This window comes from Pantherophis guttatus, chromosome 5, assembly GCF_059756535.1.
Source record: "Pantherophis guttatus breed Tessera chromosome 5, ASM5975653v1, whole genome shotgun sequence".
NCBI classification, from domain to species: Eukaryota; Metazoa; Chordata; class Lepidosauria; order Squamata; family Colubridae; genus Pantherophis; species Pantherophis guttatus.
In genome coordinates, this window is record NC_142067.1 from 129,616,243 (window position 1) to 129,639,352 (window position 23,110).

At 47.0% G+C, this 23,110-nt stretch overlaps 1 protein-coding gene across 11 annotated transcripts in view; it reads right to left on the bottom strand.

Annotated features, from left to right (window-relative positions):
* The window catches only part of ENOX1 (ecto-NOX disulfide-thiol exchanger 1), a 427,344-nt gene extending 422,130 nt beyond the window's left edge, over positions 1 to 5,214 (bottom strand). For 9 of the 11 annotated variants that reach the window (XM_087895594.1, XM_034416422.3, XM_087895588.1 and 6 more), the window contains exon 1: positions 4,355 to 5,032. The gene's annotated coding sequence lies outside the window, so the exon portion shown is untranslated. Of the gene's footprint in view, positions 1 to 4,354 lie in introns of all 11 variants that reach the window. The other 2 variants (XM_060686501.2, XM_087895583.1) reach the window with 2 other exon arrangements.
* Positions 5,215 to 23,110: the final 17,896 nt, after the last annotated feature.

The following is a 23,110-nucleotide window of genomic DNA, read 5'->3' on the forward strand; positions in this document are numbered from 1 at the left end:
ACCACATTTCAACTTGGAGTTGAAAAACTGAGTGTCCACTCAAGCATCTTGGACTCCATCATCCTTTGGGAGTGGACTTCCTTCACGGAGAATCTTGATCTTTCATGACTATGACAAGACACATTGCAAAATCATGCACTTCTACATCTGGGCATCCTTCCTAAAAGACCAAACCAAACCTACATGGACCCTGCTTGCTTACATCATGGAATGGTTGATGAAGCAGCCGTAATTTCCTAAGCCATTGAGATCCAATTGTCAGATCCCATATGACCTCATGACTAAGCAGGACTCCTGGTCTTCTGTTTCCTAGCCTGGTCCCTTAACCAGTACTCCAAAGATTATCTAATAGATTCCTGTTTTCCAGCATTGCTTGTCTTCAAGTCAACATTGATTCCATCGCCCGTAGTTTTCTCGGCCTGATTTTGAGAAGTGGTTTGCCACTGCCACCTTCCTAGGGCTGAGAGAGAGTGACTGGCCCAAGATCACCCAGTTGACTTTGTGCCTAAGTAGGACTTATGGGCTCCTTCCTTCTAGCCTGGCACCATACCTACTACTCCAGCATTTCATTGAGTCCAGATTGAACAAAGGCATTTTTTGCCAGTGTGATAACTGGAGTAACACACTTTTACAGAACCTACCAGAACGCTGGTTTGGCAAAGTTGGTTCTGCTGATCCAGCACCAGGATGAATGGAAGACTTTTGAGCAGTGGTGAAATCCAAATTTTTTTACTACCGGTTCTGTGGGCGTGGCTTGGTGGGCATGGCTTGGGCATGGCAGGGGAAGGATACTGCAAAATCTCCATTCCCACCCCACTCTGGGGCCAGCCAGAGGTGGTATTTGCCGGTTCTCTGAACCTACTCAAAATTTCCGCTACCGGTTCTCCAGAACCTGTCAGAACCTGCTGGATTTCACCCCTGCTTTTGCGGATTCTCAGTGCATTTATACATCTTTAAAAGAAAATTTGTTTACAATCACTGCTACCCAAGATTACAAGAATGGATACCCAAGGATTACACAGGGTAGCTGGACAGAATCAAAGCTGGCACCAGCCAGAGCATAGAACAACTCAAGATCAGAAGAGATGGAAAGACCTGGCCCATAGAATCACCAAGAGTTGGACACAACTGAACGGATCACACAACATTATCATCAAAGCTTCTCTCCAGCCTTGTGCCATCTATTAACCATTCTTCTCCAATTTACCATCGCTTCTCTAGCTGTGATTTCCCCCCTGTCAAATTTACAAAGGACTGCTTGATTCCAAAATCTTGGAATGTTTTCAGGCATGCAGAGATCACAGTGGACAGAATAGACAACAACAACAACAACTTTCCTGGGCATTACCAAATCCATTTGGTAATCATCCTCAACGCATGTTAAGACCAACTTGTGCCTCATTGTTCCAGATCTCAATTACAGGCAGTCCTTGACTTTCAACAGTCCATTTAGCGACCATTCAAAGTTAGAACGGCACTGAAAAAAGTGACTTATGACCATTTTTCACACTTACAACCATACATTCATTCATTTATTTATTTATTTATTTATTTATTATATTTCTATACCGCCTTTCTCCCGTAGGACTCAAGGCGGTGTACAGTCAAGAAAAATATAGATACACAAACATCATAAAATTGCTAATTAAAATTATTATTATAACATAGTTTGACCCAATTAAATAGAACCTAAAATTAGATAACATTTTAAAAACATTCACATGTTCATATGTTTAGCCCCGCCTGTTGGAACATCAGGGTCTTGAGGGCACGGCGGAAAGCACGGAGATCACGGAGATCAATATTTATGATGATTGCAATGTCCTGGGCTCACGTGATTCCCTTTTGCGACCTTCTGACGGGGAAAACCAGATTCATTTAATAACCCTGTTATTAATTCAATGACTTCAGTGATTCACTTAACAAATGGAGACAAGCTCACTTGACAAATTTCTCACTTAACGACATAGAATTTGGGCTCCATTGTGGCCGTAGGTTGAGGGCTTCCTATACCTTCAGCACGGTGCTATCTGCACGCTTCAGAGATTTAGAGTTTAGCGAAGGCCATTTTTAACCGATCGTGGCTCCATCTGAGCTAGTTAATAGTTGAGTACAAAGGACATACCGTTTAAATGCTCTGTGCAATGTTTCACGGATTTCAAAAGATCATCTCCCACTTCTAGAGTTTCACCAACACTCATGCATACAAACAAATATTACAAATATCACGTATCCATAAACATATGCCTGGTGGTTTGCCATATATTCCTTGGTTATGCATTTTTGTACTGTTGGATAGCAGTGATTGTAAACTATTAAAAAAAAAAAAAGATGTATAAATGCACCGAGAAATCTGAAAAGTCTTCCATTCACCATGGTGCAGGGTCGGCAGAGCAAACCTCACCAAACCAGCATTCTGGCAAGTTCCATTACAAACATGTTACTCCAGCAAAGTATGTGAGGCTATCATGCTAGCAAAAATGCCTTTTTCCCAGCTGGACTTGATGAAATGCTGGAGAAATAATTTGGTGTAGTGGTTACGGTACAAGGCTAGGCAACCAAGAGACCCTTGAGTCCTGCTTAGGCACGAAGTCACCTGGGTGATCTAGGGCCAATCTCTCTCTCTCAGCCCCTAGGAAGGAGGCAATGGCAAACCACTTCTGAAAACCTGGCCAAGAAAACTACAAGTGATGGAATCGATGCTGGCTCGAAGACAGAAACAAACAAGCAACGTTGGAAAACAGGAGTCGATTTGATAATCCCTTCTTACACACAGGAAGGGGCTGTAAGTGGCATCCATCTCTACAACAAGGAGGAAATTGGCCTCCCAAGAGGTTCGGGATGTTAGGAGAATTGCTTGCAGACACCCTTATCTATTTGACCAAGATGTGTGTCCCTTCCAGAGGCAAAGGAAAATCGGCAACCACAATCACGTCAAACAGGTAAGGCAGCAACAGCAAAACAAAACCCAAAAAACTGTTTTTGCAGAAAAGCAAGTTCAGAAAAAGACAGAGCTTGGTCAACGGATGTGAGGCGGTGAATTCGCCACTCAATGGAGGACATTCTACGCAAGTATCTCAAAATGATATTAAGGCTGATGCTTTTCCCATCATGGAGAAAAAGGCCACTGTTTCTAGAGGGAAAAAAACAAATTTCTTTTGATTGGAAAACAAAGCCAGAAGTGAATCCAGCAATCCAGAGAATAGGAGAAAAAGATTTCCCTTCCTTATTCAAAGCAGAACAGTCAAATGTTCAGAGCAGATAAATAAGGTGGGAGGTTTTGGGGGGGGGGCGGACTCCAGGTTTGTTTCTCTCAGTGAAAGGACCGTTCCTGGTCTTCTCTCAAGTTTTCTTCCCAGCCCAGCTGTCTGATTGAGACGCAGAGATGCTACAGCTCCCCAAGCAAATTGGAGGAAGGAAGAGGACACCGTTCAACCCTTGCCAACTTTCTGCCAACACCACCCAGCAAGAAAGTCCTGAAAAAGTACCGTCTCCGAGACTCCCTCCCCCTGCAAAAGCTTTGCCTGCCCTTTAAGGAAACCTTCGTTTTTTGAGGAAGCCTTGTAGGGTTGTGTCTTTTAAAAGCACCAAACCAAACACAACACTTGGCCGAAAAACTGGGATCATCCCAACTCTTTTCTTCCAAAAGGCAGAAACGATTGTTTAAAAACCACACTCCCCTCCCCCCAAAGGAGAGCAGGTTGCCTTAACCCCGGTAGGGTCGAAAGGGACCCCCGAGACGCCAAGAGGACCCCCAAAAGCTTTCTCCTCGGGGCTCCTTTTCATCACCCACCCAGCTCCGTTGCGCACAGCTGGGCTCTCAAACCCCTACTCAAAACAAGGTCGGACGCAACTCCTTGCAAAGCTCCAGCGGGGAGGGGAGAGTTCCCCGGGGGCCCCAGGTGAGTGAGTTGCAAAGACCCGGGGCCCCTCCGCAAGGCGTGCATCTCGCCCCCACCCCCCACACCACCACCACCACGCGGGCCAGAAACTTCGGCTGGCTTGCCCGGATACCCAGGGCCGGCGCGCGGCGCAAACTTTGCAGCGCTCCGGAGAGGAAGGCGAGGGCCGGCCGGAGGAAGGGGGAGCAGCAGTCGGTGCCTCCCCGCCCTGCCTGCCTGCCTGCCTGCGCTTTATCTTGGCCGGCCTGCTGCTCTCGCCTTCTCCCCGCCGGCTCCCCGAAGCTGCGACCGTCGCTGCCCTGCGCCGCATGGATGCTGGGCTTCTCCGGCTGGGCGCCTCCGCCTTCTCCGGGTGCCATCAAGCCCGGGCAGCGGTTCCCAGCAACGGCGGCGCTTCCCCGCTTCTGCGGCCGCCCCTTCCCTTCCCTCTCTCGGCCCCCCAGCCGTCTTACCTGGGCGAGGGTCTCCCTGGGCGAGCAGGAGCAGCGCCAGCAGCCGCCCGCCGGGGCTCTCCAGCGGCGGCGGCGCGCGGCTGGTCGGCAGCCCGGGTGGGCGAGGAGCGAGCGGGAGAGGCTGGGCGAAGCCTCGCCGGAGAAGGAGGAGCCGCGGCGGCCGAGGCTGGCTGGCTGGCTGCCTTCCTCGCAAGGGAGCGGGGCGAAATTCCTGGCCAGCCGCAGACAAAAGAGCGCTTGGCCAGGGGCGCAAAGCCCGAGCCTGCCTAGGATGGATGGATGGATGGATGGATGGAAGGAAGGAAGGAAGGAAGGAAGGAAGGAAGGAAGGAAGGAAGGAAGGAAGGAAGGAAGGAAGGAAGGAAGGAAGGAAGGAGGGGACGAGCGAGGGTCCCTGCGCCGGGCGAGGGGCGAGGGTCTCCGGCCAGGCAGGGCGCTGGTTGCTGGGGAAGCCGCCCCGAGGCTCAGCTTCTCTCCGCCGCCGCCGCCGCCTTCCCTTCCTCCTCCTCCTCCTCCTCCTCCTCCGTGGCGAGTCCGCCTTTCCCGGGGAAGCGCGTTGCTGGCAACCCGGAGGCCGGATCCCTTTTGCAGCTGGGGTGAGCTCCGGCGTGGTGGCACGGCTGGCTGGCTCGCCTTCCAAAGGCAGCGGACGCCCTCGACGTGGGCGGAAACCAGGACGGGAGGGGTGGGGAGGGGAGGGGGACAGGGAATATTGTTTCTCCCCCCCCTGCCCCGCCCCGCCCGCCACTCCCGGGAGGAGGGGGCGAGGAAAGAGAGTTGGCACTTTGGAAAGGGGGCTCGGCAATACACACACACAGAGAGAGAGACGCAGGGTGGCACTGGCCAAGCGAGTGAAAAAACAAAACAGAAGGGTTGGGAATGGGATGGGGCACCAGCAGGTGATCCCAGGGCCAAAGGCTGGACTGGGAAGTTTAAAAAAAACCCTAACACACATTTTATACACACACATATATACATATACACTATATATATATACACACACACATATATACATATTCATTTATTTTTTATTTTATCAAAATTTATATGCCGCCCTTCTCCCGTAGGACTCGGGGCGGCTTCCAGAATAAAAAACAACATAACAATATATTTTTTTTAATTTGATTTATATGCCGCCCTTCTCCGGAGACTCAGGGCGGCTTACAGTGCGTTAAGCAATAGCCTTCATACTTTTGTATATTTTTATACAAAGTCAGCTTATTGCCCCCACAAACTGGGTCCTCAATTTACCTACCTTAGAAAGGATGGAAGGCTGAGTCAACCTTGAGCCTGGCGAGATTCGAACTTATTTTAATTGCAGACAGCTGGTGTTAAATTACAGTGCTTAGTCTGCAGAGCTATTCAGGCTCTGGATGTTAAAACAAGCCAAATTATAATCCCCAGACAATTTAAAACCCTCATGGCAGATCAGGGAATTTGCTGAAAAAGTCATGTCTTCAGGTCGGCGCGGAAAGTGCGGAGGTCGGGGGCCATCCGGAGCCCGGTGGGTAACCCATTCCAGAGGGTCAGTGCGGCCACAGAGAATGCTCTCATCCTGGGGGCCAACGGCCGAGATTGTCTGGCCGATAGCACTCAGAGGAGGGCAGTCCTATGTGAGCGCACTGGGCGGTGGGAGGCCGGTAGAAGGTGGTCTTGCAAGTACCCTGGGCCCATGCCATGAAGGGCTTTATAGGTAAGCACCAGCACCTTGAAGCGGATCCGAAGGGCTACCGGCAGCCAGTGCAGCTCGTGCAGGAGCGGTGTTACACGGGAGTAACGGGAGGCTCCTGTAACAACCCGTGTGGCCGCATTCTGGACCAGCTGGAGCCTCGGGTGCACCCCAAGGGCAGCCCCATGTAGAGGGCATTGCAGTAATCCAACTGAGAAATAATGAGAGCATGAGTGACTGTACGGAGGGCATCCCTGTCTAGGAAAGGGCACAACTGGTGCATCAGGCGAACCTGTGCAAAAGCCCCCCTATAGATATACATATACATATACATATACATATACATATACATATACATATACATATACATATACATATACATATACATATACATATACATATACATATACATATACATATACATCAATGGTGAAATCCAATTTTTTTTACTACCGGTTCTGTGGGTGTGGCTTGGGGGGATGGCTTGGGGGGGTGCCAGGGGAAAGATATTGCAAAATCCACATTCCCACCCCACTCTGGGGCCAGCCAGAGGTAATATTTGCCGGTTCTCCGAACTGCTCAAAATTTGCGCTACCGGTTTCTCCAGAACCTGTCAGAACCTGCTGGATTTCACCCCTGGTATACATATATATATATATATATACACACACACACACACACACACACACATATTGATCTCTAATCCTCGATCTCAGCTCTCCTATTTGGCCCCATCTTCACCTCTCAGCCTTAAAGGAGAGAGAAGGAAGCCACATATCTGGGGTGTATGGGGGGACAGAGAGCTTCCTTTGATTAGCCAAGATCTCTTTCCTGGAGAAGGTACAAGCCTCCTATGGACACAGGCAGTAAGCAGCCTAGAAAGAATACAGAATACAGAATAAGAGACTCGGAAGGGACCTTGGAGGTCTTCTAGTCCAACCCCCTGCTCAAGCAGGAGACCCTATAGTACCATTCCAGACCAACAGTTATCCAATCTCTCCTTTAAAACTTCCAGTGTTGGAGCATTCGCAACTTCTGGAGGCAAGTAGTTCCACTGATTAATGGTTCTCACTGTCAGGAAATTTCTCCTTAGTTCTAAGTTGCTTCTCTCCTTAATTAGTTTCCATCCATTGCTTCTTGTCCTGACTTGGAGAATAGCTTGACCCCCTCTTCTTTGTGGCAGCCCCTGAGATATTGGAAGACTGCTATCCTGTCTCCCCTAGTCCTTCTTTTCATACCCGGCTCCCACAACTGTTTATCATATCTTCGTATCATTATATCTCAGTTCCCAAAGTCCTGCTTTTCTGCAGGCATATCCTTATCTTATATGAGCCCTGATGGTGTTACCTAGTTGGGTAATGAAAAGTCTCCTAGAAAATTTTGTATATTTATACAAAGTCAGCTTATTGCCCCCACAAACTGGGTCCTCAATTTACCTACCTTAGAAAGGATGGAAGGCTGAGTCAACCTTGAGCCTGGCGAGATTCGAACCCTGCAGTAATTGCAGGCAGCTGGTCTTAATAACCAGCTTAATAACAGGGTGCCTTAAGCTCCTGTACTACCAAGGCTCTTTTTTTGTATATACCTGCTTAGTGGGGCTTTGCCCCCCCTCCAAGCGGTGTTCTTTTTTATATAAAGTCAGCTTATTGGCCCCACAATCCGGGTCCTCATTTTACCTACCTCAAAAGGATGGAAGGCTGAGTCAACCTTGAGCCTGGTGAGATTTGAACTTGCAGTAATTGCAGGCAGCTGCTGCTACTTAACAGTGCTTTAGTCTGCTGCGCCACCAAGGCTCTTGAGGGGCCTCACCCAAAGCAGAAAGGAGCTGCAGATGTTTCCTTCGGTCCTTCTGGCCCATGTGAAAGGAGAGTTGGAAGCTGCTAATTCCAGCAAGGATATTTTAGACAGATGTCTTCCCCACCCCCAGTTTATCCCCTGCAGATGTGCAGTGAAGGCCGCTGAATCTGCCAGGGATCCCTCCAGCTGGAGCACCGGTGCCGGAGATTTGTTTTGATCCATTTTGTGTCTTGTCAATAACCCAGTGGGGAAGGAAGACGGCTCTAATCCCAGCCAATGTCCTGGAACAGCGTCAGACAGCAACAAGGAACAAGGTTTCATTAGCTGCTGAGTGAGGGAACAAATCCTCCAACCTTCCGCGGGTTGTTACAGAGTAAATCATGGCTTAAATTATAGATGAGCGACTGAGGGATGGAAGCTGGAAGGCCAGCCAGCTTTCACAAGGACGGAAAGGGAGAAGGATGGAGGTGGCAAGCAGGGACTAAAAGCAGAGACTCTCCCCTGGCACCCGCCTGTCCAGAGTTCTCCAGCCAATCAATCAATCAATCAATCAATCAATCAGAATAGAGTGGGAAGGGATTTTGGAGGTCTTCTAGGCCAAGGGTCCCCAATCTTTCGGACCTCAGGGACCACTAAATTCATAATTTTAAATCCTGTGGACCACTAATATGATCTGCCTAATGACCAGCTGGGTGGGCGTGGCTAGGTAGTCATGTGACTGGGTGGGGGTGGCCAACTCAATGTCACTCACATCGAGGGGCGCATCGCCAGCCTCTGCTTGCCCCTCCCCTCCCAGCCACTCCTCGCCTGCCCGTCTGGGCTCCTGAGGGCCCCAACAGGAAGCAGTTGTTGGAGCTAAGCAGCCACCAGGAGAAAGAGTTGGCAAAACAGCTCAGTTCAAATTGGATCTGGCCAAGAAGGAGGCTCAGCGGAAGCACCTCACTGAGGACTAGGAGCACAGGTTTTCCAAGCAGAGGGAAGACCTGCAGGATATAGGTATAGTCACCTGGAGGCTCAGCAGACTGAGATGGTCAGCCAGTTCCAGGCCATGAGGCAGCCCCCACTGGAACAAGGCTCTGACTCTTCGCCACCAGCGGCGTTTCCCTCCAGCCTTCGCCCAAAGCCCCTCACCAGGAGGCTGAAGCAGACCCCAAGTCGGAATTTCTGCCCCCCTCCGACCCACATAAAAAGACCCCAAAGTGGAGAGTCTCTGCAGCAACACAAACGTTCATTGCACGTAACTGTCCCAGGGGCCGCAGTTTGAGGACCCCTGATTTAGTGCAATATGAAAAATGCAAATATTTTTTTCTGAGAACTACCAAAATTTTCTCGCAGACCACCAGTAGTCCATGGACCACCAGTTGGAGACCACTCTTCTAGTCCAACCCTCTGCTCAAGCCGTATTCCAGACAAAGGACTATCCAATCTCTTCTTAATAACCTCCAGTGATGGAGCAGCCATTACTTCTGATGGCCAACTCTTCAGAATGACAGAGTTGGAGGGGACCTTGGAGGTCTTCTAGTCCAGCCCTCTGCACAAGCAGGAGACCCTAAACCATTTCAGGCAAGGGGCTGTCCAATCTCTTCTTAAAACTCTCCAGTGATGGAGCAGCCACAACTTCTGGAGGCAAGACGTTCCACTGTTACTACCACTTTATAAAGCCTATAGTAAGGCCACACCTGGAATATTGCATCCAGTTTTGGTCACAATGTTAGAAAAAAGATGCTGAGACTTTGGAAAAAGTTCAGAGAAGAGCAACTAAGATGATTAAAGGCCTGGAGACTAAAACATATGAAGAACGGTTGCAGGATTTGGGTTTGGCTAGTCTAGTGAAGAGAAGAGAAGGACTAAGAGTGACATGATAGCAGTCTGCCAATATCTCAGGGGCTTCCACAAAGAGGAGGGAGTCAAGCTATTCTCCAAAGCACCTAAAAGCAGGACAAGAAACAAGGGATGGAAACTAATCAAGGAGAGATTCAACCTGGAATTAAGGAGAAACTTCCTAACAGTGAGGACAATTAACCAGTGGAACAGAAGTTGCCTTCAGAAGTTGTGGGTGGATGCTCCATCACTGAAGGTTTTTAAGAGATTGGACAACCATTTGAAAGGGTATAAGGTCTCCTGCTTGACCAGAGGGTTGGACTAGAAGACCTCCGAGGTCCCTTCCACCTCTATTCTGTCAGACACTGGTTAATTGTTCTCCCTTTTTCCTTAGTTCTAGGTTGCTCCTCTCCTTGCTGAGTTTCCATCCATTGTTTCTTCTCCTGCCTTCTGCTCGCTTTGGGAAATAAGTGGACCCCTTCTTCTTCTTTGCGGCAGCCGGAAGAGGATGCTTAAGAGAACACGGGTCTTGAGAATGGAAGCCAAGCCTCCTTTTACTACGTGTGAGCTTACATTTTAGGGGAACAGAGGAAAAACAGGGATCCACAAAGGTCACCGTTTGCTATTCTGTTGACTCTTTTCAGTCGAGATCACTTTGATGGCAAAAATGAAGGTGGAGAGATCGGGAGATGCTTTTGCCCGCAGAGGCTGCCTGCAAAATTTCCCTGTGTTGTTTTTTTTTAACTCTTTATTTATAAGGAGTCTTCCACTTACAACAGTTCATTTAGTGACCATTCAAAGTTACGTCGTCCCTGAAAAATGTGACTTATGACCCTTTTTCATACTTAGGACCGTTGCAAAATTCCCCCAAGGTCAAGTGATCCAAATTCGGACCTTTCTCAACCGACTCATATTTATGACGGTGGCAGAGTCACATGATCCCCTTTTGCGGCCTTCCGGCAAGAAAAAGTTGATGGGGGAAGAGCCAGATTCACTTTAACGACCGTGCGACTAATTTAACAGCTGTGGCAATTCACTTAACAACTGTGGCAAGAAAGGTCGTTAAAATGGAGCAAAATTCACTTAACGACTGTCTCACTTAGCAACAGAGGTTTTGGGGCTCAATTGCAGTCGTAAGTCGAGGACTGCCTGTATTGGTTGCTGAAATAGTTGTGACGCAAACAGTACATGCTGGTTGCCAAGCTTCCTAATTTTGATCACGTGACCGTGGGGGGATGCTGCAATGGTCATAAGTGTGAAAAATGGTCATAAGTCACATTTTTTCAGTGACATTGTAACTTCGGACGGTCACTAAATGAACTCTTGTAAGTCAAGGACTGCCTGTCCTATCTACCTTTGTGTATGTGAGCGTGAATGGAAGATTCCAGTTATTTGAGAAGTTATTTCTTGTACATTTCTAGCACAATCGTAGGCGCCCCAGTGCAACCTTGGTGCTGCTAGGACAGCTGATTTAAACAATCCTGGTTTGGTCTGTGGTGTTGTTTTTTTGTTATTACCCTTCCCTGTGTGTGACTTTTCCTCTGCTTGTGTTCTGCCCCAGCTACGGACCCCAAAGAACGCACCACACACAAAGCCTGTACAAACCTTAGTTTACTAAATTAAATCAGTCTTTTTCAAACAAAGGCTGTTAATTAACTTTCTTAACAGCCTACAAGAATCCAAAGAATAAATAATCGTAATCTTACTATGGTTGGCAGAAAGCCCAGAAGCAATTTGCAGAGAATCCAGACGCGAAGGAGAGTGAACTAAAGTTGTTCCCTACAAATTGCTTCAGTTGGCGTTCTTCCTTAAATAGGCTAGGGGAGTGGCCAATTAGCCCCAAGCCTTACTCTCGAGGAGACCTCCTCCTGAGGAGCCACTCCTGCCTTTTGGCAGCTCTGTGCACCCGTGCATTGAGAAGAAGCTCCTCCTCTTCTTCCTCTTCACTTAAGGGAGCTTCTGGAGGTTCTGAAGGCCCTGGATGAATCCCCGCCTCTGGCGTCACATCTTCTCCAGCCTCCTCACTGTCTGACTCAAGTGCCAGCTGCACAGGCTGCTGGCGCAGCACCACACCAGCCTCCTCGCTGTCTGAATCAGCTACTAGCTGCACAGGCCGCGTACGGGCCACAACAGCCTGGCAAATGTAAGTGTCACCGCTTCAGTTTGTGTGGTGACAACCAAACCATACTGACACAAATTACACTGGGCAATTCAAGGACGTCCCTGTAAAGGCTAAAGCACAGAAAATTCATTCAGTGTTTCAGGCGTGTGAGCTTAACTGATTGCACTCTGGAAGAAATGGGAAATAAACTCCTAGGACAGGGGTCAGCAACCTGCGGCTCTGGAGCCGCATGTGGCTCTTTCACCCCTCTGCTGTGGCTCCCGGTAGCTCAAAATGTGTGTCACAACCGCCAATGTGCGACACCCGCCGGCACGCGATTTATTGAGCTTTTCAACCCCCCCGGTAGGCCAACCATGGATAAATCCAAGGGGAAAAAAATTTCAGAAGAAAACAGAAGGTTTAATTCAACTACATGTGCTCGTTTTGTGGCCGCTCGAGAAATAGTCAGGCACGGGAAGGGTTTTGTGGCTCCCGGTGTTTTCTTTTCTGTGGGAAACGGGTCCAAATGGCTCTTTTGAATGTTTTACGGTTGCAGACTCCTGTCCTAGGCGTTGGAAGCAATGGATCTACTGCTTCTTCTCTGTCCAAACCATTCGTTGGTTCCTTCCTGTCTAAATATTGCTGGATGCCAAACAGGGAAAGAGACTGAGTCATTTTGTCACAGCTCTACGAATTGGGATGCACCTCAGCCAAAGTCCCAAAGGCAACTGGACTCTCTTGTTGTTTTCCTGGAAGACGTTTCACTTCTCATCCAAGAAGCTTCTTCAGTTCTGACTGAAGGGTGGAGGATGGAAGGATTTACCTGCAATCATCTGGTCGTTAGTACTCTCTCTGGGAGTCATTGAGGCCACTTGGAGATTTATCTGTGTCCTCGGAGTCACCTGAGTAGTTCAAATGGGTGTGGAGCCTTCTTGGAACTGCTGAAAAGGATTGTGTTGTGGGCAGGAGATTTGTTGTGGTGTGTCCCTCCTGGAGGGACTGTTCTCAACATACTGTATATTTCAGAGTGTAAGACGCACTTTCCCCCCCCTATAAAAGGTTGAAAATTTGGGTGCATCTTATTCACCGAATGTAGCCCTGCCCACCCACCTACCCGCCGGCCCCCACCCTTTGGCCTCTGCCTCCCAGCAATTTGCCTCCTTGCAGCAAACAGCCCATTTCAGCTTCAGCACAGCCTGATTAGCACAAGCAGCTGGGATTGGCCTCCCAACCATCAGCTATTTCAGGCTGCAGGGATTGCCATTGCCTATTGCCGCTGGGCCTCTGCTGTTGGCTGTTTGCTGCAAGGAGGCAAATTGCTGGGAGGCAGATTTTTTTTTCCCTTGTGCTAATCAGGCTGGGCTGAAAATGAAACTGAAACTGAAACAGGCTGTTTGCTGTTTGCTGCAAGGAGATAAATTGCTGGGAGGCAGAGGCAGATTTTTTTTTCTTGTTTTCCTCCCCAAAAAAGGTAGGTGCATCTTATAGTCCGGAGCATTTATACCCTGAAAAATATGGTAGATGGCCTCTTTGTCTCCTTGTTCAAGTCAGCAGTCGTCTCTGTCCAGAATGAACAGAACAGAATAACAGAGTTGGAAGGGACCTTGTAGGTCATCTAGTCCAACCCCCTTCCCAAGCAGGAAACCCTACCCCATTTCTGACCGATGGCAGTCCAGTCCCTTCTTCAAAGCTTCCAGTGATGAAGCTCCCACAACTTCCAATGGCAATTTCTGTTCCAGGGGTTGATTGTTCTCCCTGTCAGAAAATTTCTCCTTATTTCCACGTTGAATCTCTCCTTGATCACTTTTCATCCATTATTCCTTGTCTGGCCTCCCGGACAATTCTAGACAATTCTGGAGGAATGTGGACTTTGCTGTCTTCAAAAGAGTGGCCAATGCCTTTCCAATGCAGATGGAAACCTGAACCTTGTCAGATGCAACAGTTGCACCCAACAGAAGATTGACCGTGTAAAAAGGGAGCTGAAATCCCAGAGGATTAGTGAACAATTATCCAATAATTAACAGCTTGCCTCCTAGAGTTGTAGCTGCTCCATCACTGGAGGTGTTCAAGATTGGACCACATTTGGTCCAGGATGGTATAAATCTCCTGCCTTGGGCAGAGGGTCGGACTAGAAGACCTCCGAGGTCCCTTCCAGGCCTCGGATTCGATTCTATGAATTGTAGAAGCTGCCCTCTACAAGCCCCTTCCTTGTCTTTGAAGAGATCCACCAGTTTTTGCTTCTTCACGAAAAGATAGTTGTAAAAAAAAATGAGAAAGAATCCACCCTAATCAATATGGTCGCACCTTGGGAAATATTTCAGCTGCTAGCAGCGATGTCCGTTGGAGAAGAAAGTCAAAAAAGTCAAAACAGGGGCCATTTTTTAATCCATGCATTATTTTTGCATGCATTTGGCCTGCATCTTGAAAGTCAAACTCTTTGGAAAGGGGATCCGTTGTGTTCTGTCCCCGTACCCCACACGCACCCCCACAGACGGCCCGGAGTTAATAAGCCACACGACAAAACTCTTTGAAGATAAAGCTGGCAGCAACCCAGTGGCTAGCTGCCAATTCAGACTTTACTCACACAAAACGAAGATTAGACTGCAAGCATTCCGATAAAACAGGCAGTGTCAACAATACAAGAATTAATCCAAATGCAGTCCGATAAAGCAGGCGAAGTCCAGTAACGCAGAGATCATGGATTATTTCCAGTTTTTGCTCAAACTGAACCGGCCACCACACCCACATTTATACCCTGTGGGGTGTGGTCCAGTGACTCAGCTAATCTCTGGCACACCTTCCCTTCCGCTGTGCACACTTCTCCCCGCGCCTCTGTCGCGGGTCCAGCCAGCACTTATCTCCCTCGTCGCTGTCCACCTGTGGCTGCGGGGACGTGCTTGCCTCTGAGCCTATCGTTTGGCCTTCAGTGTCCTCCGGAGGCATTGCCAGAGAGGAGGGTCCTGGAGAGGGAGGCCTTGCCAACTCCTCTCCCTCACTCTCAGAGTCTGCATCTGTCGATAGCCCAGGCTCAGGCCACGGAGCCACAACACGTTGGTAGAGAATTCTCTCTAGCAAGGCTCCTGTGTCCTAGCCATTTCCTGTCTTCTTTTTAAGTGGCGTGTGCAAATCTCTGACTTTTCTCTTGTCTTGCAAGGAACTGACATCCATAAACTCCCACCTGAATTTTGGGGGAGGGGGAAGGGGTAGATCATTGTTCCCCCTCCTCTTTTCTTCAGGTTGATTAGTTGTTTTGAATCTGCCTGTTTCTCTTCTGTCCATAGCTGCTCTTAGACACCGCTTGGCAGCCATAATTAGCTTGTTATCTTGACAGCTTGTCAGGAGGACATTTGAACGTTGTGATTTAAGTTGTGTTGGGTGTGTACAACAAGCTTTCTCTCGAAAGGGGGGTAATTGCTCTCTTTGGCTCATTGGAGGAGTGAATAAACTTTTCCTGTGCAAACACTCATGAGATGGCACCATAAATCATCCATCCTAAAGACTGCTAAATGCTTGAGGAACCTACTGTTTGCTCCTTGTTTCAGAGGAGGAGGGGGAGGGGAAGCAGAGGAGGAGGAAGAGGAGGAGGAGGAGGAGGAGAGGTAGAGGTAGAGGTAGAGGAAGAAGGAGGAGGAGGAGGAGGAGGAGGAGGAGGAGGAGGAGGAGGAGAAGAAGAAGAAGAAGAAGAAGAAGAAGAAGAAGAAGAAGAAGAAGAAGAAGAAGAAGAAGAAGAAGAAGAAGAAGAAGAAGGACGAAAAACGAAAGACAAAAGACAAAAGACAAAAGACAAAAGGCAAAAGACAAAAGACAAAAGACAAAAAACAAAAGACAAAAGAAGAAGAAGAGGAGGAGGAGGAGGTAGTTGTGTAAATGAAAATAATCAAAATAATGCTGGGACACCATACTATTTGTGAGAGGCCAAAATACATGGTCCTATAATAACAATAATCCCTCCAGCGCCATCTTCTAAAGATAAACTAATGGAAAGCATCAAAGCACCAAGATCAACCCCACTGATGGAGAAGAAGAGTGCAGCATTGAAAACCAATGAGAATTAACAAAATACATAAAACTTATGTCTAGCATAATGTAGGAGAAGGTGAGGAAGAGCCTGGGGGCAGAGTCAAGCAAGTAATCAGTCTGGAGTCATTACGTTCCCACAAATGGTCTAAATCCAATTCTCCTTGAATTCCGTTGACTCTTATCTAGAGTCAGTTTAGTGGCGACCATTAGTTGACCAGATTCTTATGATAGATAGATAGATAGATAGATAGATAGATAGATAGATAGATAAGATAGATGAAATATACATAGATGTATGGATGGATGGATGGATAAGATAGATAGATAGATAGATAGATAGATAGATAGATAGATAGATAGATAGACAGATGATAGATAGATAGATAGATAGATAGATAGATAGATAGATAGATAGATAGATTACATACATACATACATACATACATACATACATACATACATACATGGTACGTAGGTAGGTAGGTAGGTAGGTGATACATAAATGGTAGGTAGGTAGGGAGAGAGAGAGAGGAAGAGAGAAGGTTAACCAGCTTAACTGGAGCTTAACTGGAGCTTAACACGTGTCCCTGATTCTTCATGTGTGACACATAGGTTGCAAAGAACTCATTTCTATCATGGTTACGTCCTTCACGAAGACCTGGTCTTTCCCCCCACCCCACCCCACCTCCAAGGCTCTGGACCAGAATGTTAATGGAGCCATGCGTGGATGACGGTGAGATTTTAGCAATGATAAAATTAAAAAAAAATTGGGATAATGGTATTATGTTTTTCCCCTGCTTTCACCGCCCAGGGTTTGGCAGGTTAGACAGGCAGATATAAAACCGTTGAATATATAAATAAATACGGTCTCCCAGCGAATGAGCCCCCTTGTTCTCCCATTTCAGCCCAAGCCCAACTGAAAACGATCCGACTCCTTCCTCTTGTCAAGATTTGATTTCTCCCGGGTTGTTATTACTTGTCCTTCGGAGAGACCTAGCAATGTCAACCTGTTCGGCATAAAATTAAGGGACGACTGAGCCAACTCCGTTGGGAGATGAAGGATGAAGAAAGCACATGATGCGCATTGTGCTTCATTCTCATTTCTGTCCGGGCCTTCTTGGCAAGGAAGCTTTTCTCCCCGCAGCTCAAATACCGTGTGCTAATTTATGCCTAAAACCCCAGAGCATTGCCAGCCCACAGCTCGATAGCCCTGGGAAAGAATAATTAGAAAGAATAAAGGTTCTTCGGGTATTTTGTTCGATTTTCCCCTAACCCCAAGCTAATGGCCAACGAGAAGATGAGACAGCCCGAGTCCAGGATGCATAATTGGGCGGATAACAGTTACAAGCCCTTGGTATGATCTCTCTCGTTCGTCCACTGCTCCCTTCGGCCAGATACGTGCTCAGAAGTGTAGAAAGCTCAAAGCAGGAGAAATCTCAGCAGCCTTCAGTTCCTTTGTTGTTGTTGTTGTTAGTTGCAAAGTCGTGTCTGACCCATTGTGACCCCATGGACAACGTTCCTCCAGGCCTTCTTGTCCTCTACCATCCTCTGGAGTCCATTTAAGCTCACTCTGACTGCTTCAGTGACTCCATCCAGCCACCTCGTTCTCTGCCGTCCCCTTCTTCTTTTGCCCACCATCGTTCCCAGCATTAGGCTCTTCTCCAGGGAGTCCTTCCTTCTCATTAGGTGGCCAAAGTATTTGAGTTTCATCTTCAGGATCTGGCCTTCTCAAAAGCAGTCAGGGTTGATCTCTAGGACTGACCGGTTGGATCGCCTTGCATGCCAAGGGACTCACAGGAGTCTTCTCCAGCACCAGAGTTCAAAGGCCTCCATTCTTTGGCGCTCAGCCTTCCTTATGGTCCAACTTTCACAGCCAGACATTGCAACTGGGAAAACCATTGCTTTGACTTTTGTTGGCAGGGTGATGTCTCTGCTTTTTAGCATGCTGTCTAGATTTGCCATAGCTTTCTTCCCCAGGAGTTTGAAAGTTCCTACCATGTCTCCCTTCCAAGGAGATGCATTGTCCATCCATTACAATTCACCAACCTTCTTTGGTTTCTCACGAGCAACAGCAAAGCATTTAAACTGATGGTCCAAAGGACCTAAAATATATTTCAATCTCACTCAATGCCATCTACCACTGGGGAGAGAAGGTTAAATGTCTAACTGGGTGATGGGATTCCATGTTCACTTGTGTGGATTAAAGCCAAGATTTTTGACCACGTCCCAAACTATCTAAGCACATTTTGGAGAAGTTGATGGTTGGTGAGGCAGCATCCTGCAGGCCAGTTCTAAAGACTCATATACATGCAAATATCCTTCAGGGACATCAAAAGGAAACAGCCGTGACTTTTGAGGAAATTCGTTAAAATGACCTCACTTCTATGCAAGCATGGCACATCAACTCAACCACACACACAAAAAAAACAAAAAACCACAGTTATACATTCGTCACCTAAAATCAAAGGCCTCCTTTTACAAGATATGTCCCAAAGGTGCTTTTTCAGGAGGCAACTGGACTTTCTTGGTTTCACTTCTCATCCGAGAAGCTTCTTCAACTCTGAAAGGATAGTGGGGAATGGAAGGATTTATATTCCTTGCAGACAGCTGGTCATTTGCATCCTTTTAGATGGTCGTTGAGGCCACCTGGAGGTTTATCTGTGTCCTCAGGGTCACCTGAGTAGTGAAAATGGTTCCTGTAGTCTGCAATTTTTTTCCTCTAGAAATCCATTCCTACTCCCACACCATTCATAGAATTTAGGATAGGATAGGACAGGACAGGGCAGAACAGAATAGAACAGAAGTTTGAAGGGACCTTGGAGCAGTGGTGAAATCCAATTTTTTTTACTACCGGTTCTGTGGGCATGGCTTGGTGGGCGTGGTGTGGTGTGGCTTGGTGGGCGTGGCAGGGGAAGGATACTGCAAAATCCCCATTCCCTCCCCGCTCCTGGGGGAAGGATATTGCAAAATCCCCCATTCCCTCCCCACTCTGGGGCAAGCCAGAGGTGGTATTTGCCGGTTCTCCGAACTACTCAAAATTTCCGCTGCCGGTTCTCCAGAACCTGTCAGAACCTGCTGGATTTCACCCGTGCCTTGGAGGCCCTCTAGTCCAGCCTGTACAATTTAAGACAAGTGGCTGTCCACTCTCTTCTTAAATAGAAGAAATACTGCTATCGTGTCACCCCTATTTCTTCTTTTCTTTAGACTAGTCAGACCCAAAAGCTGCAGCCGTTCTTCATACAGTTTCGTCTCCAGGCCTTTGATCATCTTATAATAAACGCTGCTGTTTTAAACGCAGGGTGCATGACGGACAGCTCCGAAAAATGGATATTCACTTCGATTTACCCCGACCTCCCAGGCTAAGTTGGAATCACCTTTCCTTCCTTGATGGAGGCTAAAGAACCCATGGATTTAAGAAAAGTCATATTTTTGGAAAAATTCATAAGGGGAGAAATGCTGCCCCCTGCTGGCTGTTTCCACTCCAAACCTTAATGGATGGATCAGGCTGTGGAGTGGTTTTCTTTTTTTTTTTTTTTTTGCTTTCCATCAGGCCAAATTAGATAGGAGGTTAAACGGCTCTTCGCAGCCTGCATATTCATTTACAAAGCATCTGCTGGAGGCGTCATAATTAATAAAATGCCGGAGGGGAGGAGCAGGCGCTCAAACCTTTCCTCCTGCAGGGCAGTTAATGAAAAGCGTTTCTTCAATAACTGGCTGCTCCTGGACTTATGAGCCCTTTTAAAAATGCATTTAACTCTCCTGGTCGTCAGGCCTTAAGGGACCACGCATCCAGACAGAGCCAATCAGATAAATAGATGAACAGAGTTGGAAGGGACCTTGTAGGTCATCTAGTCTAACCCCTCGCCCAAGCAGGAGACCCTACACCGTTTCTGACAGTCTCTTCTTGAAAGCTTCCAGAATGAGAGGCTTCCACCAAACTATCTGTAACAGATGGGGGGAGAGATGAGGAGGAGGAGAAGGAGGAGAGGAGGAGGGGAAGGGGGAGAACGAGGAGGAGAAGAAATAGAAATAATAGAAATAAAAATAGAAATAATAGAAATAGGAGAGGAGGAGGAGGGGAAGGGGGAGAAGAAGGAGAAGAAGAAATAGAAATAATAGAAATAGAAATAGAAATAATAGAAATAGAAATAGGAGAGGAGGAGGAGGGGAAGGGGGAGAAGAAGGAGAAGAAATAGAAATAATAGAAATAATAGAAATAGAAGAAATAGAAATAGAAATAATAGAAATAGGAGAGGAGGAGGAGGAGGAGAAGGGGGGGAAGGGGAAGGGGGAGAAGGAGGAAAAGAAGAAATAGAAATAGGAGAAGGAGAAGGAGAGGAGAAGGAGGAGAGGAAGAGGAGGAGGGGAAGGGGGAGAAGGAGTAGAAGAAGAAATAGAAATAGGAGGAGAAGGAGAAGGAAAAGGAGAAGGAGAAGGAGAAGGAGAAGGAGGGAGAGAGATAGGAGGGTACAGCTCCAATTGCAACCCCCCCACCCTGCCAGTCTGAAGTTTTTATGGCTGAACAAAAACTTCTCCATTTTCCCATCCGCTGCTTTGCAACTGATAAAACAGGAAGAAAAATCGAGGCAATGTTTTAAAAACAGGCAAAATTTTAAAGCAGGGGCCTAAGCCACTCATGGAACTTGGAAGGAAGGAAGGAAGGAAGGAAGGAAGGAAGGAAGGAAGGAAGGAAGGAAGGAAGGAAGGAAGGAAGGAAGGAATACCACACCTAGAATCCTGCATTCAGTTTTGGTCACCACACTATAAAAAGATGCTGAGACTCCAGAAAGAGTGAGAGAAGAGCAACCAGGATGATGAGGGGACTGGAGGCTAAAACATACGATGAACACTTGCAAGAACCAGGCCTGGCTAGTCTAGTGAAGAGAAGGACCAGGGGAGACATGATAGCCATCTTCCAATATATTTGAGGGGCTGCTACAGAGCGGAGGGGGTCAAGCTATTTTCCAAAGCACCTGAGGGTAGGACAAGAAAGAATGGATGGAAACTAATCAAGGAGTGATTCAACCTGGAAATAAGGAGAAATTTTCTGGCAGTGAGAACCATCAACCGATGGAATAGAAGTTGCCTTCCGAAGTTGTGGGAGCTTCATTCCTGGAAGCTTTCAAGAAGAGACTGGGCTACCATCTGTCATAAATGGTGTAGGGTCTCTGCTTGGGTGGGGGGGTTGGACTAGATGACCTACAAGATCTCTTCCAACTCTGTTAATCTGTTAAACTTCAAAGAAATGATTAGGATTTGACGAACAGGAAAGTCTAGAAAACAATTTGTAAAAATCAGTAGCGTCATACCTCTCTTTTTTTGAAGTTGTAATGGGATAACAGCGCAGACTGGAAAAAAACTGCTTTAAGTAGTCCCCATGGCATCTTCAAATATTGGTTATAATAATCAAAGGAGAGAATGCCAGGGAGAAATTAAGGCCACTTAAAGCGAGAACATGAGGTTTGTAAATGAGCTGCTTTTTCATTTCTTAGTCTTCCTTCTTTCTCTTTTGCAAGCGACGATGTGTTCCTTTGCAATTGTGCAACGTGGAAGGGCTTCCTTTACATCTCTGTCCATTGGTCCAGCAGCTTTTGTCTCTGTGTGGGTGTGTATATATAATCTTATTAATATACAATATAAAATACAAAAGAAACAATGGAAAAATAAGGAAGGAAAAGGGGGAGAGAGAAGTGTGTAGGGGAAAGGGAAAAAAGATCGAAAAAGCATTGACTTCCAACTCCTTTTAGTGCAGTGGAATAAGATAATAGCATCAAACCTCAACTTTTTACTTTTATATAATAATATATACTAGCCATTTCTATAACAACAAACCTATCTAATCGGCAAAACCCAAAGTCAAAGTTTCAGGGTGTTTTGTCTTTTTTCCCCACCTCGACCACAAAGTCCAGAAATGGTTTCCAAGGACAAACAAAAATAATTGTGAGGTTTTTTTTCCCCTCTTTAATCAGAGCAATCGATTTGGCCATCTCTGCTAACTTCGGCAGCCGTTGTGGGAATTAAAGTGTCCTTCCACTTTTGTGCATACAGTAATCTTGCTGCCGTCGACATATATAATAACATCAAAGTCTCAAATTTTTGTCCGGCAGCTTTCTGGAAATCTTGCATGGATTCATTGGCAGATGGTATTAGAGGAACAGGAACGATCGCTCAAATTCCAATATTTTGAAAAGGGAACAAGGTCTGTAAATGGTCTCTTGTAGAACTGGATGCTGGTCCCCTTCTATGTGTATTTTAATTTGGTCTTTGACCACAATAAAAGCTTACTTACTAAAAGCTTAGTGGATGCTGGTCCAAATCCTTTTCTCCAATTGCTAAATCTAAAAAAACGACAAGAGTTGTGACAGGTTTTCCCGGTAGAGCTGACTGCCACACTGTAAAGTCTACATGGATTAACAGCTGATGACCCAACAAAATTCAGCTGTTTTTCTTCCCTGTGGCCAATTTCTAGGTGTTAATGCTTCTGTTGCCTATGGCGACTCTCTGCGGTTCAGCAGTTTTGTTGAACAGCATTTGAATTATAGATATCTGCAGTGTTTGAAGAGACTCTGGAGGTCACCCCTACCCCAATCTTCTTCTTGTTATCCACTAAACTCTTGTTCCCCGTTTGGGTCTGAGCTTGGTGCCGAGGCCGATGAAGGATGCCAAAAACGAGGTGCCTGTTTTGTTTCCTTTTATTGAAGCGAGCGCTTTAGCAAAAGGGGTCTCGACCAGCAAAATGCCAGGACCCAGAACAAAGGATTAAGAAAGCTTTATACCAGTGGTGAAATCCAATTTTTTTTACTACCGGTTCTGTGGGTGTGGCTTGGTGGGCATGGCTTGGTGGGTGTGGCAGGGGAAGGATACTGCAAAATCCCCAACCCCTCCCCACTCCTGGGGGAAGGATACTGCAAAATCTCCATTCCCACCCCACTCTGGGGCCAGCCAGAGGTGGCATTTGTCGGTTCTCTGAACTGCTCAAAATTTCCGCTACCGGTTCTCCAGAACCTGTCAGAACCTGCTGGATTTCACCTTTGGTTGGAAGTCAATGCCCCCTTTCCTTTCTTTTTTCCTTCCCCCTTGTATTCCACACCCCCTTTTCCCGTTCCCTTTCCCGCCTTTAACTTGGTTGTTGTTATTTTTTGTATTTTATATTTTAAATAAACAAAATATTTTTTTAAAAAAAATGAAGATGCTTTCCTACCAATGGACGTCAAGACTTTCAAGGACTCTGTTTCACAGTAAGACGGGCAGTTAGGTTATTAGTTAATGAGTTAATTAATTAATTCGTCAATGGGCCATGGCGAAACCCAACGCAATGACAAAGGCAGGTTATTAGTTTCCCATGAGT